The sequence below is a fragment of the Apium graveolens genome, chromosome 9 (assembly GCF_009905375.1).
Source record: "Apium graveolens cultivar Ventura chromosome 9, ASM990537v1, whole genome shotgun sequence".
NCBI lineage: Eukaryota > Viridiplantae > Streptophyta > Magnoliopsida > Apiales > Apiaceae > Apium > Apium graveolens.
Genome location: NC_133655.1, coordinates 218,905,051 through 218,925,262, shown reverse-complemented (window position 1 = coordinate 218,925,262; position 20,212 = coordinate 218,905,051).

The following is a 20,212-nucleotide window of genomic DNA, read 5'->3' as shown; positions in this document are numbered from 1 at the left end:
TTATTCAACTTCAAGCTTCTACATCTTTTCTCTGAGGCAAGATCATGACTTGATCTTCTTCCAGAGTTTATCCCTTAGTTTGAAACATTCTTACAGACTCAAGGAATACAATTATAGAATATATATATATATATTGATTATCAAACAACTTAATCTTAGGGCTGTCAATATTACTTAGTCTTGTTATTATACAGGCATGTCTTGCATAATAATCTCCCACAATTTGTGAGAAGATTGCTTATCACAAATTCATGCCTGATAACAAGACCAACCCCAAGCTAAAATTAATTACAATAAAATTGACAGATTGACAAATACACTTTTTATATATTGAAAAATTATATCAGTTCACAAATTACAAACACTGGGTGAATTTTTCGTAACTAGGCTCTTTTCTAATGAGGTCCTTGATTTTGACTAGCACTTCAAGTTCTTCAATTATTTTAGTCCCTCTTAGAGCTTCCACTAGCTTGAGTTATTCTTCCAGTGAGTAATTATTAAGTAGATAAATTCTGAACTTTGAGAATCTGCCAACTTTGATGTTTAGAAAATGTCCATCCTTTAAAACTCTGCTCAACCCCCTTGCCTTTAATCCATCTGATCTTCTTTCAAACATCTCAATTTCTTCAGCATATTTCCTTTCTCTTTCCTCCCTCTCAGCCTTTTCCCTTGCAACCCTGATATCCCTATTTCTCAACCTTTCAGCCAACACAGCCTTCCATATTCTTGTACTAGAATCCTTAGTCTTCATCAAACTGATTACCCTATTCAATTATATAGTGGAAAATGTATCTATTACTTCACTATTCAGCAAAATGAAGGAGTCACCCTGGTAGTAGATCCTGACTTCTCTTAGAGAAATAACCCAAACTTTGACTATCTCTTCAGTTAGTTGTTGGTCATAGTCATCATCTGTTATGCTCCTTGAAACTGTTAGAAAGTCATCCTGATTGAAATGGTTCCAGATGACACCAGCATTATATTGAATTTTCTTTGGTTTTTTCCTACAGTTTTGAAGTGAATCCTGGTTCGAGTTTTGAATGAAGGTGGATTTGATATTTTCTTCAAAAAGACTTGGCTAGCTGTGATAGGTATATTGAGTATGGAGTTTGCAATTGGCTTGTATAGGTACTTGGGCTTTTGAGGTTGGATTGATTGAGTGTTTGTTTGTCTAGGTTTGGGAGTTTGAGTTTTGTGTTTGTGATATTTGGATTCATTGGACATCTTGTTGATTTGCTACCACTTACCCATCCTTTCTTCTCCTCTTACTATCATCTATCCCCTTCTTTTCTTCTTTTTCCTTTTTCTTGTCATCACCCTTCCTGCCAGTTGCTTTGCTAGATTGACTATCGAGAAGATTTTTGATCACCCTTCTTCTGCTCATCATCATCCAAGTCATCTTTAGTATTGATTTGAGTTCTAGGCAACATGGTTTCAGCATTCTTCAAATATCTTCCCAAAATCTTGATCATCTCTTCATCTTCAACAGTCTTGGTCTTCTTGGTCTTCAAGTCAGTTTCCAAAGTCATGATTAATCTCAAGTTTCCCATGACACAGTGCTTAGGAATCATGAAGTGTTTGCACCTTTTGGTAGATGGACAGATGTAGGCCACTCCCTTTCTAGGCTAAAGGTAAGCTTCTGAAAATGCAACTACTTGACCTTTCTTAAGTTCATTGAGCAAGAGAGTGTCCTCTGAAATCACCATATTGACTTTGTTGATTAGGATGTCCAGTTCAGATGCTCTTCTAGATTAGAAATAGGAGAGAGACACCTACATACACCTGTCCAAACCTGAGTTATTGATGTTTACAACAATCCTCTTTTCTCTGTAATTTCCATTTATCACCATCACCACTCTCAGGAAGTTTATGTTCATGTCCAAAGCCTTTTCATAGGTGAAGTGATTGTTGTTAAGAGAGATCCTGAGAGCTTTAAGGAGTTCATCAAATTCCTTGTGAAGACAAGATCCTTCAATTGCTTTCAAGAGTCTGTCCATTCCAACACTATCCTTGTTTTGAATTATGGCTTGGCTTGATGATTGTAATTTTAGCCGTGACTCCATCTCCCCCTTAGGCTTGTTAGCAGGCATGGAAATTTTAGGTAGATGGAGTGTAGTCCTGACTGTTTGTGGTGATTCTGGAAGAGGTATGTTTAAAGCTCCCATAATAGCCTCCAAAGATACAGAATTCTGCATCTGTAGATGTTTGTGGGAGTCTATTAGGGACTTTATGTCTTGTTGCTGAATTTGCACCAATGAAATAAATTGGGAGACTTGAGCTGAGAGAGAGTCATTGGAAGACTGTAGAGTGGAGACTTGAGCTTGCAAGTTTTGGATTTGAAGGTTTCTGGATGTAGACATTGGTTGTGAACTGGAGACAACCAAAGTACCAAAAGAATTCTGCACAACATTCTTGACCTCCCCGATGACCAAAGCTGAAGGTTCAAACCTAGCTTTGTATAGTTGATCAAGCTTGACCTTTGAGTCATTATTCTGAATTATCTATTTCTAGATCACCTCATGCAAAGCTTTGAAATATTCTCTCAACTTAGACATATTTTCTCTCACCGAGGTGAGAGAGAGGGCTTAAAACTTATCAGAAAACTTGTTGAACTTGGTCTTGATATCTTGAAATGTTGGCTTCAGCTCATCAATCTTGTCATTAACTAATTTCTTGACTGCAACTTGATGCTTGCCCAGAGCGTTTTCCATAGCTCTTCTTGTAAGTGCTTGTGCCCTAGAGACAACACTATAATATTTTAGTTTAAGACATTTGAATTATTAATGTTTATGTTCTATCGATTATTCCCTTTATAATTTATTATGTCTTAATTTACTACGATATAAATTCTAGATTAAAAAATGTCCTTAGAATATGATATGAATTATATATCTCTAAGTACGTGACTTAGAAATGAGATTATGAGAATAGTATAAATATTCCTAAAGATCCCTAGTCGAGTATAATTATTAAGGGACAATAATAGTGCATTAAGACTGGTGATTTTGTTGACTAATGATCACATTTCATTGATCATAGGTATAATGATACTAAAGTCAAAAACACTGGCAGATCTAAATGTATATGGTGCTGGACAAGCCCAATGTGAGATTTTACATGTCCGTTGTGTCATAAGTAATTCTCACTGTGATAATGATGTAATGCTCCTTAGACTTGAAATCATTATATTTTTATACGGGAATTAATGTACTTTGATCAAAATTAAAAGCTACCTTTGACCGGGTAATGATAAAAGTGGACATTGGGTATATTATGAATCGTATGAGAAATATGAATGATCTATATGAGATTTAACCCTCCTATTTTAGGAGTGATATTATTGGCCTCTTGTGTGAGCTAGCTATGAAATTTGTGGTCACGCTCAAATGTTGATTTTATATGATAGTCTACTCGTTGATCAAGGAAACTTGGATTAAACTAAGACGAGGATGACACATTACATGCCTCTAGTTTAATCTATAATATTTGGTTAAAGGGCTTATATTACATTGTACATTATCACGAAAGGTTTAATCGAATCATTGATTTAATTATTATTGCTTGAATAGCAATGATGTTACAACCGGCATTTTCGTGTAATATTAATTGTAAATTTGGTGTAATTATAAAGCCGAATGCCAATATATGCAACTATTGTATGCTTGTGTGAATGAGAATTCTGCGTCTTAAATTTTCGTTATGTGGTATATGAATTTTCAAAGCAAAAGTTTATTTATTTCTTTCATTTTTTGATTTATAATGAATATTTTTAAATCTTGAATAAATATCTTTTTAAAATTTATTTGTTCACAAAATTCAAAAGTAGTTTTATAAAATTTCTAAAAATCCAAGTTATTTTATGGTATAAATTTTATAAATTTTGAACTTGTATTTTATTTTATAAAAATAAATCTTTATAAATGTTAATTGTCATAATTAGCAAATTACATAGTTGTCCTTGCATGCAAATCCTTTCTATTCAATCCAAAAGGGCTAAAGAGACAATTAACACCCCACTAACTCTTATATTTCTAGCCAAATTCCTTCTTTACCCTTGCATGCAAAATGATCCAAGTATAAGTGGAAGGATAGTCATGTCAATTCCTATTCCCACTCACATTTGTCAAAACAAAAACCATAAAAACAAGCAAAAGCCATGATCATTTCACACTCCACTCACCACCACACTCTTTCTTCCCTCCCTCCTCTCTCTCACTCTCGGCCTCCTCCCCCCTCACTCTCGGGTTTTGCCGAGATCAACCCCCTCCCCATTTTCTTTCTTTCTCAATCAAGTTTCCACCTTTTACACAAGTAAATGTTACTTCCCATACCATGATCACTTATATTTCAAAGAGTTTTGAGTAGAAAGTTTAAGTTTTATGGTTGCATGTTAAGGTTTTAGTTGAAACTCAAAGTACAACCTTGATTCTTGTGAGTTTAAGGTTGTTTTTGAGAGGACTACAAGGAATGGTAAAGTGCCAAGTCTTGAGAAGGAAACTCTTGATGTTAAATGGCCATTCCCTTCCATTTCATTCGGCCATGACCATAGGGGAGCCAAATGAATGGTCCTTGAGACCATTCTTGTTGCTTTGTTCAATTTTTGCATGTTTATGTGATAATGGCTTGAATTTTGTAGTAAAAATTTGATGAAACTCCTTGCATGCTAGGTGATCATCTAGATATAGCTCATGCTAGGCTTGCATGTAAATTTCTTGGTAAAACATATTTAGAAAACATGTTGTTTGGCTTGCAAAACCCGAAGACATGCATTCATGTGGATTTTTCTTAGAATGTTATAAGATTTTGATCATTTGGAAAGATTTTTATTAGTAAGATTTAATTTCAGTAGGAATAATGTGTTAATATTGATTAATGCTTCTTGATGCATGGTAATAATTTGTGTATATCTTTTATAAAATGCATAACTTGTTGTTTCAAAAAACTTGATGATTTGTGAGTTGTGAAATGTGGTTTCTTTTGTTTTGCCATAATTGCACCTTAGGTAAGGATGATCTCCACCAAAATTATTTTGAGTATAAGGGAGTTAGTTCAGTAGATCACCATGTTTAAGTCTTGGTTTGGGTATTGGGTGGTTGGTGGTTGAGTTTGTCAAGTCAAAACCTTGGAGAAAGGAGAGTTATAATTTCTGCAGAAAATCAGTTTAGTACCCTGAGGTTTAGAGTGAGTTTTGACCATGTCATTGATGTGAACTTTGAGGCCCAAGCCACCAGAAGTTAGTATTGGGAGTATATAAAAGGTTTTAGGTGTTGGTTGGAGGTTTACATGTCATTTGGTTAGGTGCACAAGTAGTATAACAAAATCTGTCCAGCAGGGGACAGTTTTGTTGCAACTTAGAAATAGGGAGATTTGATCATGTCATAGGTAGGCCCTCATTAGGCCCTATTGGGCCTTAGTTAGAGAGAGTGTCAGAGAAGTTTTTCCAACCATAGTTCTTAGGATATGAGTTAGAACCATGTGTCACAAGTTAATTCAAGTTAAGGTATTTTCTGCCCAGGAAAACAGGGGAACCATGGACTTTTAGCTTAGGCCCAAGAAGGCCCAAGCCAGGCCTGTAATAACCCCAATTTTCGGGAAATTTTTGAAACCCTTATGAATAGTGTTTTTGCTGAACGAGAAAACTTTTCATGCCACGCTATGTAGGGGTTCTGTTATTGATCTTATGGGATATTATTAGTACTCTATGAAGTATATAAGTGTATGTAAAGATCGTCAGAATCCAATTCCGAACACTTTGGTTTTTCCCGGAAATCCACAATATACGGAGAGAATTGAGTATAAGGTAACAGGATAAAAAGGATTTAAATTAAAGGATTATAAAAGAGGATCATAGAAGGAATATAATATATTGAGAAAGGTTAAGGGAACCTAAGTAATAAGATCCCGGGTATGATCCTTCAAACGATAAAACGAGAACGAAAGTTAAGCGAACCGTATAGCAGATCAGCGGTCATTAGGCAAACGATTAGGAAGTTAATCAAAGGGATTAATGGGAATGATGTCATCCAACCAATAGAAAGAAGACAAGGAAGGAAGGATGACATCATGTGGATGAGATAAGCATGACATGGGAAGGAGGAGGTGTGGTGGCTTTGTAACCACACAAATCCAAGGGCAAGAAGGTAATTCACTAAAGCAAAAACAAAACCAAATCAACCAACCAAGCAAATCATTTCATTTTCATCAAACAAAACACAAAATTCTCCATTCTTCATGAAGCTCTCGGGTGGGTTTCTTAATTTTTGAAAGTCCAAGCTCCTCCACTTGTTATTTTCCAAGGTAATTATCCTAGCTTCTCCTAGTTAAGTTACATACTTCCTATAAGTTTAAGCTTCTAATTCCAAGCCAATCTTTTTCTATAAATCATCAAAGAAGATGGTGAATAGTGTTTTCAAGAACTAAAATTTGTGTTCTTGAAGTTGTGTTTAGATTAAGCTTGGATAAAGACTTTAAAGGTGATTCCAAGCCATCCTCTTGATTCTCCACTCTCCAAGGAAGGTATAAACTACAAACCCTAGCTTTAGTTTTGAGTAATTAGGATTGAATGTGTTTGATTTAGCATATGTGAAGCATGATGCTTGAATGGTTGAAGTTTGGTTGAGTTGTAGAGATTAGTTGGTTTTGTTGTATTGTTGGAGTTGTAAATCTTGGTAATTAGTTAAAGAACCTAAGTAAAGCTTTTAGTTCATGTGAGGAATAAGTATAAATGGTAAATGTTGTGGTTTTGAATAAAAGAACTTAAGTATGATTAAAGTTAAGTTTAGGCATAAGTATGAATGATTAAATTGAATTGGTTGGGGTTGTTATGATGTGATAAGGATGGAGGATGGTTGTATGTTGGATTTGAGGTTGATTTGGGTTGTTTGTGAATGGGTTAAAATTTGGAAATCACGTAAACATAGCCGTCGTAACGTCCGATTTTCTTTGGACTGTTTTTGTGCATAGCATTAGGACCCGAGAACCCCCTGCTAGATTGTGACCACTGCCATGATTAGATAGCTCATGTTACGAGCTTCGTTTTGATATGTAGTTCGTTCGATTCCGATGCACGGTTTAGGAGAAACGACCGTTTCAAGTAACGGCGTTTCGCGAACGAAACTTTTTCCCTCGCCTTACTTTGAAACATAGATTAAAGACCAAAAAGGGTTAATTAATGTATGAAACATTTATGGTAAGTGTGTTAGGCAGTTGGTAAGACACTCGCGAAGGAATCGCTTTAAAACTCGTAAAGGTTAAATTATTAAAAATGGTGGAGCCGAGGGTACCCGAGTGGCTTAAGCGAATCAGTGAGCGCAAAACAAGCGTTAGAGTCTAAGTTAGTTAAAGTATAGATTTACAAGTGATTTTGGTTTAATTCCAACTTACTTGTTGTTTATAGGTTACCAGACTCGTCCCGAGCCATTCGTAACCCCAGTCGCTCAGGCAAGTATTCTATCCGATACACTGTTGTTGTGATGTAAATGTATGTATATGCATTATCTTGTGATATTGCATGATTGTTATTTAGCAAATGTTGCGATATATTGTAGCATGTGATATGGTATATATGCATGCCTGTTTTATATTCTTGAGATATATATCTGTTGGTTTATTTGATAATACCTATGCTAGAGGATAGTTGTATCTTGCATATACCCTTAGTATAGGGACCCAAGGGTGAAAATATTTTCTAAAACCGGGAGTCGAGGATCCCGAGTAGATTTTATATGGATATGGATATATATATATATATATATATATATTTATATATATATATGGTTATAGTTTTCCAAACTATTAATCGAATAAGGTTTATTCGATAACTTTAAACTTTATTTTATTATTGAATATTATTTCGAATATTATTCAAGGACTTATGACTCCTTTTATTTATTTATTGAATATTATTTGAATATTCATTCGAAGGCTTATGACTCTTTTATATTATTTATGAATATTATTTGAATATTCATTTGAGGATGTATGACTCCTTTATTTTATTTAATGAATATTATTTATAATATTCATTCGAGGTATTATGACTCAGCGTATTTTATTTATTGAATATTATTTGAATATTCATTTGAGGATCTATGACTCTGATTATTTGCTGAGATATATTCTTTATTTTATTAAAGAATAAGGTGTAAATAATCAAACTTATTTTCGATTATTCAAATAAAGATATTACTTTCGTATAAGTATATCTTTGATTATTTGCTATTCATTTCAAGTATAAGTTTTAATACTTCTACTTCAATTATTTTATAAAGATTATTCTTTATGGGAATATTATTTAAATAATAATATTCAGACATTTTCTAAATATTCTGGGGACTGATTTACTTCATTAAATCAGCTTCACTCCAAACATTCTTAAAAATGTTTTGCGAGTCTTCAAAATGATTTTTTTAAAAGTTAGAGCGGATCCCAAAACTCATTTTTTTTAAGATCCTCCTTTCGAAGGGTATTTAAATACTCGCTCAAAACCTGAGGGATCCGGCTCTGTGGTGTGTTTTATATTCGCAACAAGGTTGCTGTTTTGATAAATGAATTGATTACTTACCCAACACTCGGGAAGTAAAATTCTTGGAACAAGTTAATCCATTAACAGGCATCGCCTGGGAAATATCGGTGAGTTCTCCTTTCCAAATAGATACGACTTCTTGGTGGAGCCGTATCAACAAGTTTCTACTTGGGGAAAGTGGGGACAAGCTTTACGTTTCAGAGTCATGGATTTCATCTGAACTAGGAGTGGCGTAAGTGGCCGAGTAGCGCCGGCCCAGCCTTATTATATTGGCCCAAATGGCCTGGAAGTTCCGCTAAGGCGGTCCATTCCTTAGGAGTTCAGTGTTCGGTTGACAAGTAAATCCGACAGGTTCTCCTCTACATGTAGAAAATGGTGGGGTTGTACTACTACGACTGATCATCGTAAGTGGTCTTCCTGGCGCGGTAAACTCCCGTAATGAGTTCATCATCCAATTGGATATTTCTGCAACACTACCCAAAGCACTTCGATAGAAAGGCTACGGTTGGGCGATTGTTGAGTGTTGGCAGGGTCAAGTTTTCAAAATAATGTTTGCATCAAATGAAGTATCTCATAACTTCATTTTATTTTGATGATATTTTAAAGGTTGAATCTATTCAAGTATTATCTTGTAGTCTCGTCTATGTGATGAACTTTGGAAACTAATTATAACTTGAATGGTGGTAGTTCAAGTAGTATTTGGAAAAGATATAAGTATATTGGAGTATTTTGTAACTTCATCTTTTAAACTTATATCTAGTAAATGATTATCTTATGCATGACAAAGATTTTCAGAAAAACGTTGAGACAAGGTTAGATATATGAGATCACCTCGCAACGATATTTTTATACAGTTATACACTGGAATTCTGTGTGTATTATGCATGGAAGAGGACTTCCAATATTTTGAAAAGTATATATGTATATATATACTGAATAATTTGCGACTTCATCGCATTAAGATATCAAACTTGGTTCATTTCTTTTGACCAAGACTTTCATGAGTATTATGAGTAGGCTCATATATTGTAAATCATTATACATATTATTTTGGTGGGCTTGCTGCTCACCCTTGCTTTATTTCTTCATCACACAACAACAGTTAGGAAAGATGGCCAGACTCCAGCAGACCCAGCGCAAGCGCGTGGGAAGCGTCCTGTGTCTTCCCGTTGATGTTGTAGCTGCTATAGCTGCAGAGGTAGATCTATTGTAGATCAGACCATCTACTTTTGAGAATCAATTATGTATAATTATAACTTGTGGCAGATAATGGCAATTAACTGTAAATTTATCAAGTAATCATTTTGGGTTGTAATAACTTTTAAATTGTGGATTCAAAGACTTGTACTTATTTAAATTTCATCTCTGAGACTATAACGGGTTGTGGTGTGTGTTAGTGTGGGGTCACAACATAAGGTTATTTATTAATTAAGTGAAGTGATATTGTGGAAAGAAAGACCGTGACGACCCGGATCCCCGACCCCGGATCTGGGGGTGTTACAAGGCCCTTGAGCCACATCAAGTTTGGGAGATGCCCTTAGGTCAGGAGAGTCTTGTGTAAAAGTTTTGAAGGAAAAATTGTAGTTTAAGAGTGTCTAATGCACTCAAGAAACCATAGTTGTCATTCTGAAATTTGCACCAGTGAGCACTTTCACTTATCACATAGTTTTAGAACACTTAGGAGTGAGATTTAGGTTGACCACCATAGTTGTAAGATAGTATAAGGTCAGTAGAGCAAAAAGCATAAGTGAGGGTCAATAGGTTTTGGATAGTTTAGTAAAGGCACATCGAGTTAGGAAGCCAAAATTAGAAGACTTTGTCTAGTTTAGCGACCAAGTGACTTAAGTTGTGACACGAGATCATCCAAGCCTAGTGTTTCATTATGGTGTATATGGTGTTATTTGGTATTAATATATGATATGTGATTATGTGGCTATGTGTGTGCAATTATAAATTAAAGGTGAATATAAATTAAGTGCATATAGGCCTAAGTGCCATCCGTGTTTAAATTTGGGTGAATATATTATAATGAGGATTATTATTATTTATGTAGGATCTCGAGACGAGGGAAAACTTGCCATAAAGGTCGAGTGAAGCTCCAGTTGCTCCTACCAGTCAGACCAGACCAGCCTTTCTCAAGGCAAGTGATTCAACTTGTCCTTCATATTTACTGCTAATAGTTCATACATTGCTGCAACTATCCTGTGTCATTTGATATATTAAATCAAGCGTATATAATGTTTATCTTTGAATTATATAGTGATGCCATGATAAAAGAAAGGGTAGTTATAACTCTTGGTTGATTCTCTTGATTAACATGCTGATGATTCCTAAGTATTGATATCTCATCCTGATACTTGAACCCCTATAGAACCTTACCTTGAACCCTGATAGTCAGATACTTATCAAAGTGATTCCTCATTGATTGATACCCCTCTTTCTTATTATAAAGCTTGACAATTCTGATATATCCTGAGTTAAAGATCATTTCTGCATACCTTAACACCCTTAGTATTCATGAAGCTTATCTTCTTGATGATCCAGCACTTGAACCTTGATGAGAAACCTTTGCTTAAAGCCCAATTTGGCATTACCCTTTTATAATATCCAATAGCCTCACTAAATCCCCTTGTCTAATCTTTGATATATGAAAACCATTCAGTTACTTTAATAGAGTATAGTTTTGTGAATCATGGCCCTGAGATTTAGTACCATATTTCCCGTGTTTCGAGTTGATCTATAATCCCTTGATAAAAAAAAATGTTTACTGTAAAAGAGATTTTGTTATAAATCGGCATCAGTTTTTGAAATAAATAAAATGTGGGTTTTCAGTCCCAAAGGGGGATAAATGTTTTCTTTGAATAGTGGTTCTGGACTGAGATGCGAGTCCTTTCCACACTTATATTAGGCTTAAAAGTTGCCTAGGGATTCTCATTAATGTTTTAGAACCCAACGAGGTTCGGGATTACTTCGCGGCTGATCACCGGCTGTAATCCGTAGCGTCATAAAATGATTTTGATTAAGATATGATTTTGAAATTGTTTTGATACAAACGGAATGATGCCATCACCCAAAGTTTTATCTCTTGTTATCACTGGTTATGTCTTCCCATTGACATTCTATAATATATATCTCGATTTATGTTTTGTATCGTATTATTTAGCACTTGTTGAGCATTTGGCTCACTCCTTGCTTTACCCTGATATTACAGCTAACAGCTATGGTTAGATTCAAGCAGACTGCCCGTAAGACCTGTGTTGCTGATGCTTATGTTCGAGCTCAGGTAGAATAAGTGATAGTAGTTTGTGTGAGGACTCGGTATTTAAAATCAGTTGTAATAGATGGTAGTGTTGGGCTGTTCCAAATCCTAAACTGTAAGATCTTGGTTTTGGGTATGTTTATTTAATTATTAAATGTTGTAATAGCTATATTTAATCTGCTGTTTAAGTTGGGGTGTGACAAATGATGTATTACTAGATTCCGCTCATTGTTTATAATTTTAATATGAGATATTAAAATTATTGCCAACATAATAATAATTTGCCGGGTCACACACAAAGAACACTTGAAGGAGAAATAATTTAAATTATAAATTTAAATTAAATAACTAATTTATTTTATATATGATATTAATTAAGTATGTTAAATAAATAAAATAGAGAAATTACCTAAACTAATTCCGAAATAAGTTATTAATTAATTAAGTGTGACTTAATTAAATAATAAATTAGGATTTTGGATTAGTATTAATTATAATTAGATTATAATTAGAAAACCCATCATTCTCTCTATATAAACTCTTTGAGGGCTTATTTATACATAAGGATACGTGGTTAACAAAACCCTAGTCGTTCAAGGAGAAAGAGGAAGAGAGATAGAGATGGAGTTTTGGGGTACTAGTACACATCAATCCTTCATGAAAAGCGTTTGTGTGGATACCGTAGAGCGTAGATCGCGAGAGCGGGATACGTGGTGATTCAACAAGGTTTGGAACTCCATTAATCCTCCATTAATGAACTCTTAGAGCTTCTTTAAGGTAAAGATTCTTACTACGAATTAAATATCTATTTTCGCATGGATCCTGCGTAGGGTTTCAATTTTATTCTAGTTTTAATTTAATTTTACATCGTTTCCGTTGCATTTATGTCCTCGAAACCCTTCAATGACATCAAAGCTACTTGTGAAAAGTGTTTAATTCATTTATGTGTTTACTGATTTTACGATGATAGCATGTATACAATCTGTCATGACTGTTATATATATGCAATTTTATAGATTTTACATGATGTTATGTTTATATATATATGTATGTATATATTTTGAATATATGATATTCATGTGAGTTTTATAATCATATGATGATTATATAATCTTTATATAAACTGATATATACAATATTTATGTTTGTTCTTATTATAAGAATCGTATTAGATACAGATTCCGAATTAGATCTTGTAGATTCTCTGAAATCTGGGTATGGTGTCCGATTTTTGCAAACGAATACCCTATTCGCACTACACCATAGAATGCATATAGCAACAGCAAAAATTTATTGCCTAAAGGGCTTTTTATGTTGCAGTAAAAAGTATGGCAACAAATATGGAAAATTTTGGCGTTGCATCCGGTGGTGATGCAATAGGGGTCCTATAACAACGTTTTGAGCCATGTATAACAACAACACAACCTCATTGCAGTAGACAATATTTAGCAACAAAATATTTTTTACAGCAACACAGTAAAATCATTGCAATAGATGTTTTTGTCTGCTAAATAACCAGCTTAAGGCAACATAAACTGGTCCTATTGTAATGAATTTTAGGTCAAATTTAACAAATATTGCAACAAAATTTGAACCAACTGCAATATTTTATGGCTGATCTAATTTTAAATGGTAACGAATTTGGACATAATTGCAACAGTATTTTTTAAAAAAAATTGAAAGGAACTGTTTGTAAAATATACTAGCCAGGCATTTTTTATGCCACAAAACCAAGCAATTGTCATTCAAAAGTACCATGACCAAATTAAAAGCAGCTCTCAGGCTGTCCCAACATCATCCTTACAAACATTCATAATTTAAGTCTATTTGAAAATACCAATAGCTAGCTAAACCAAATTCGTGAGAGAATTTAGTCGCACACAACTAAACCAAATTCGAGTTCGAATTTAACAAAAGAAGCTAGCTATAGCAAACTGCAGATAACTTAAAGATAAATTAAAGTAAACATCAGATGGCCCCTACAACTTCATCTTCATCTCCATCTGCATCACCATCATCGTCGCTAACTTTTTTTGCATCCTCATAATCATCTTCATTTTCATCAATCTCGGCATAACTTTGAGCACATAGTTCTTCAACATCGATATTTAGACCAGGATTCAGTTCACCAAGTTTTTCAAAAATCTTCCTTAGCTTCTTCTGCATTTTCTCCTCCATTACAGCAGCTAGCTTTTCAGTTGCTTTTTCCAGTTCCGAAGAATCTGCTTTTCCCTCTTTTGTCAATTTTTTCTTCGTCTTCCTTGTTATGCCACTCCTTCCAACAAGCCAGTTAGGCCCATGAGCTGCAAGATCAAGATCTGCCATCTCCTCATCCTCATCAGTTGATTCTTGAGGAGTTTTTCCATTTTTCTTTTCCTACGTATAAAATTGAGCAACAAACATTAATTTCAATAAAATACAATTTCTCCTTGTAAAATTTATGAAAAAATAAAGCAGGGCTAATTATTGACAAAAATACTTATAAAATTTGTCATAAAATCTGAAGATGCAATTTATGAGCAAAAATACTTGTAAGATTGGTCAAGAAATGTAAAAGTGCTATTTTTACCATCATTTTATGGCCTTTGCGGGTTTTTGGATAAATTGCCTTCTTTGTTTCTTGTGCACGGGCATCTTTACCAATTTTCTAGAATAAAATAAAATGTATCAGTTTTCTTACAAGAAATAAATGAAGGGACTGGTAAACAACAAATATGGGTACGTCATACCATTTCATTACGAATCTGAGCAAAACTAGTGTGCCCAGCAGTATGAGTATCAGTCACATTCTTTCGATTTTTTTTATTTGTTCCAGCTTTTTTCTTGACTGATTCATCACTCCAGTACTTGAGAAGCACCTTGAACTGTTCCACTGGAATATTTGCAGGCCTACTTTTCATCCTTTCAGCGTCGGTATCAAATTTGGTATAGCATGCACTCTTAACACGAGATTTATATACCCTCCAGTCATCAGCAAGGCTTTTAATTACCCAATCCTTGCCTTCCTCAGGAATTATGTACTTTGTCTAATAAGGTATATAAAAATACGAATAAAAATCAAGAAAGAAGCAACTATTTACGATAAACAAACCATTATTTTTGTCTAACAAGGAAATGATATGAATCAAGAATTAAAGAAACATTATGATAAAAAAAACAGGCTATTACACAATTTACGCCACTAGAATAAATAATAAGGACAACACAATTTACATAAAATACTGTGTTAAAACACAGAACAAGTTAATTTAGAAAAAAAATACTGAACATGTTTAGTAAAAAACAATTAAAGTGCTTTTTACCTTGATATATTCCCACCATCCATCTTTTATTGCTTCAAGAACTTTAGACCAATTTACATAATCAAGTGGGATGTACAGCCTTTGTTAGGTCACACACACTGTAGAGGGGGTGAATACAGTGTATAATACAATCAAATCGAACTTTAATATCTTAAGTAACAGAAAACAAACTTTATTGAAAAAATAAACTCTGTTACAGTATGGAACTGTTACCTCTCAGTGATGAACAAATATCACGAGAGCTGCTAGGGTTACAATGAATAATCTTCTCGAATATGATAACACTTTTAGTGTAAACCCTATGTCTGTGTTTATATACTACACGGTTACAAGATAATCGCTAATTGATATGGAATATAATTCTGCTTCCTAAAATATATCAATGAGATATCTTTTCTTCCAAGTATTCCATTCTTCACGGAACTCCTTCTTCATGCATATCTCTTCTTATGTCCGATCTTCTTTCCTTTAATCAGCTACTTTCCTTATCTAATCGTCCTTCAGCACTTAAGTTCTGATATCCAACTTCTGATGATTATCTCCTGATAATATAAGTACTGATATCCTTAAGTCCTGACTTCCAGTATAAGTACTGATTTATCCTGTTAAGTAAGATCTGAAAACTAAACATAAATCATATTAGTCATGACATTATCAAATATATCTAACAATCTCCCCCAACTTGTAAATTAGCATAATATACAAGTTTAACAGATATTTGATGATGTCAAAAACATTAAGTACAAATGCATGAGAATTAGACTAGATAACTATAACTTACAGTCCTTAAAGCTTTACCAATATTTAACTTCTGATAACAACTTCAGTCTGTACAAATATCAAAATTTAAGCAGTTGTAGATCTTTGACTTGGCTTCATCTTCTGATCTCTATGATGTCAGGAGTTGTCCTGAGATAGTTCTTCAACAAACATCTCTCAGCATATCTAAGTTCATCAATCATTCTCCTTTTGGCATCTTTAAGCTCTGCAGTATCTTCACCAATTTGAAAGATTGCAGCCCTGAGATCATTAATCTTTGCTTTTCTTGTATCCTGATCCAGTCTGATCAAATAAGCTTTATCAGACTCAAGATTGAATTCCACAGCCCTGTACCCTAGAAAGGTAGTTATAATTTGAGTAGAATTGGGCTTCATTTCAACTATATCACCCTTGTGATCTCTCTACTTTGGAACATACGTGCTGTCAGACTTAACAGAATAAAGCCTTTTCTGTCTCTGAATCTGATCCTTCAAATAGTTTGCAGCAGTTCCTGTCAATCTGTCATCCACTTGAAGTAAGAATAGTACATGCTCCAATTCTTCAAAATACTTCAATGGAATGGCATTTTGCCTTATATGATAAACCCTACCATCTGTCATGAAATACAACAAGATGTATTCTTTCAAGTAGGTATGATAAACCATTTGTACAGATTCCAGTTGATTCAATCTCTCAGGAGTTGCTCCAATACCTGCTTCACTCAAGGAAGTTGGATCATTGGTAGTGTTATGTATTCTTCTTTCATCAGCACTTCCCAATCCAGTTTTATCTCTTGCTTCCTTTCCAGTAACTACTCTAGCTTCAAAACCACTTGCAGTAGTCTTCAAAGGTTGAGTCTGTTTTGCTTTAGTGAATCCTGGTAGGAGTGTCTTTGGTCTATCTTCTGATATCAAGTTAACTTGAGCTATGTCAGAGGTTACTTGCTTCTTCTGAATATCAGAACTTATAGTTTCTTGTCTCTGAACAACTTGAGCCATGTCAAAGGTTGTTTTAAGAACTTTTCTTGAAGTCAGAGCAAGATCATCCTTTTCATCAGTAATTTCTTCATCCTCAGGAGGCACATAAACCTTGATAGGTTCACCAACATTTTCTTTACCCTTGGATCTTGGATCTATCTGCGGTTGTGATTTAGCCAATGTTGCTTCAGTATGTATCCTTTCTTTGATCACAATGCCTTTGAGTTTTGGAAGTGACTTTTTACCAGAAGCTTCAGATTTAGATGTGACTTTCTCTGATTTAAGTCTGGCTTCTTCTTCCATTAAACTCTCCAAGTCCATTCCTGGATTTTCGTGAAGAAATAACTGTCTTGACATTTCCTCATCAAGATCTAAAAGTTCATCAGAACTTATCCTTTTACTAGTAGCAGAACTTATTCTTTTCCCAGTATCAGAACTTGTCCTGTGACTTGTGATTTCAGTTTTTCTTGATGTGAAACCTCTACCTTGACTATGACCTCTACACATTCCAGAGTTTCCTAGATCATCCTGTTCATCATCCTTCCCTTTCAGTGTCTTGTCAGTCTTGCATTTGGACTTAATTACTTTCTCCCCATTTTTGGCATCAGTAGGTAATAGGAGAGAGACAAGCAATTCCACTGAGGCTTGGATTTCAGTAAGTTGAGATTGCTGAGAAGCTTGATTTTTCAGAATATCATCAATCTGAGCTTGATGTTTCTCTGGAGTCTTCTCAATAAAAGCAATCCTGTCAAAGGTAGGCTTGAAGAATTGTTTCTTATCAATCTTGTGAACTTGATCTTGTTTGATAAATTCTTCCCGAATCTTGTGTAGCTCTGCATGAGTAGTTGAATGAAGACCTTGTAGATGTTTAGTACTCAATGCAGTGACTCTAAGCTGGGTTTTAAAATCATCAGAATTTAACATTTCATCGGCTTTAGTCAAGTGCTCAGCAAGATGCTTTTCAGTTGGAACACAGGAAACTGAGTTCCATTCCTTAGTCCACTCCTGTCCTGCAGGAGTTTCACTCCAAGGCACCGGTGCTTCTCCGGTAACAAACTTCTTAACAAGTTCAGACTTAAGAATAGTTTATTGAGGAGCATGTCCTAAAGGACCTGCTTCATCAGCATCTGCAGTTGGAGCATCATCACCAGTATCTCCAGCATTTGCAGTATCAGAACTTACAGAATCAGTATCCTCTGATAAAACAACAGTGTGAGTAGCAATGGAGGCTTCAGCATCCTCTAATTGCTGATCTGGTTCTAAGTTCTGATCAACAGCCATATCCTGATGCTCACCTAAAGTCTGATCATCAGCGTCTAGATGCAGAGAAGGTGTTGTAGATAACTCTGGAGTTTGAACAGCATCAGTAACAGGTGTTTTTGAAGGATTAGTTGCTGTTGGAGCTTCTAAGAGAATTACTTCAGGCACAACCAAGTTTTGAACATCAATATCTGCACTTGTGCCTGGATCAACAGGAGATACAGAGGATGTGTTGACCTTTTCAGAAACAGCTTCCTTAGATGGAGTTGATGGAGAAGAAGTAACTTGAGCAAATTCCTTTTCTTATGAGATCAGAGATTCCTGGTCCCCTTCCTTAGTTGCTTCCTCTTCATCATCTGAAACTGGCCTATTTGCCCTCTGTTTCTTGTATCTCTTTGTAGATTTGGATTCCTTGGGAGTTTCAGGAACTGTCATTCTTCTAAGCCTCTTGAGAAGCCTAGATCCCCCAATTCCAGAATCCTTCTGAGAAGTCTCTTTCTCAGCTTCATTAACAACAGGTTCTGAAGAAGGAACCTGTTCCTCAGTATCAAATTCATCTCTCAAAACAATCTTCCTTTTCTTCTGAAGTGTTTGAGGAACAGTCTTTGTCCTCTTAGGTGTGGAAGATGAAGGCTTCACAGTAGGTGCTGAGGATGAAGGTTGAACTGACTGTGAAGTGGAGAGATAGGATTTGAGATATTTCCTGAGGGTAGGTTGAGTAGAATGAGTGGTAGGTTGAGTAGAATGAGTGATAGGTTCTTATGGTTGTTGTGATGTGTGGTAGGTTGTTGTTGGTTGGACATCAGAATAAACAGATCTATAAGTATCAGGATCAGCATTTACTAAGATCTGTTTTACAGACTGAGGAATCTGTAAAGGTCTAACCACTGATTTCTTAGTGTCAGCATTTATCAGGTCATTAAAGTAGCATTTTGCAACCTTAAAAGGTGGAGTTGAGGAACTGACTGATTGAGGTTCATCAGTATAAAAAGTATATATAAGTTGACAGAATCTAGCAAAGTAAACAACATTCCTATCCTCTGTCATCCTATCCCCAATAAAACCAATTATAGCAGTTGCAAAATCAAAATGAGTTTGGTTTATAACAGCATACCCGATGTGCTGACTCATAATTGGGATAACATCAAAATTCGAACACTTGTTTCCAAAAGCTTTAGTGATGCAGTCGAAGAAAAAGCTCCATTCCCTTATGATATGAGCCCGTTTCAACTGCCCAAGTTTTGCCAAAATCTGTTCATACCCCAAATTGGCCATTAACTCCTGAAGAGCTGATTCCTCTGGAATTGAAAAAGTACATCCTTCTGGGAGATGTAGAGCCCTGCGTATTGTACCAGGAGTAACTGCATATGAAGAATCACCTACTTCGAAAACAATACTAGGAGTGCCATGTGTACCACCATTATCAAAGTGCCCAGTCCGCCAAAATGTCAGAACTTGTTGGCTCAAAAAGACTGAAGGCTGGGTCAATGCATACCCAATCTCACTGTGTGCAAGAAGATCTTGCACAAAATGCAATTCAGATGGAGCTTCAGCATGATCAAGAATTGCAACATAGTTGTTTGGAACAAATTTAGCTCTATCAATGATTAAATCCTTAGGTGCCATGTGAAAATTTGAGATTTAAGAGTGCCTGTTAGGTGTTTGGGAAAATGTCTATATGAAAAACCAACGTGAGAAGAAGAAAGAGAGTAAAAGCAAGGAGAGAGAAAAAAATATGAAGGGAAATAAAAGATTAAAAAAAAATCTTCTCTCTTTCTTACTTATACTCTGAAAGAAAATGTTAGCGTTGGACACCTGTCAGACATGCAGTAATAACGGATAGTTACTGGGCTCGAGAAAACAGTAATCATTACTTACCCACTTGCCGTTTTTCAAGGAAAAACAGTTCCACTTACCCAGATATTCCATTAATCAAGGTGAAACAGTTTTAATTCAAAATTGAAACCGTTCCCACTTATTTAATTATTTTTCACTGCATCATTAATATTCTGAAAATAAATCAAGTGAAAATGACCAACATAAATCAGATGAGTAAGTACTGATAAAGGAAAATCAGAACTTAAATTAAAACAGAATTTATATGGTCATCAGAATATGACTATGTATCAGG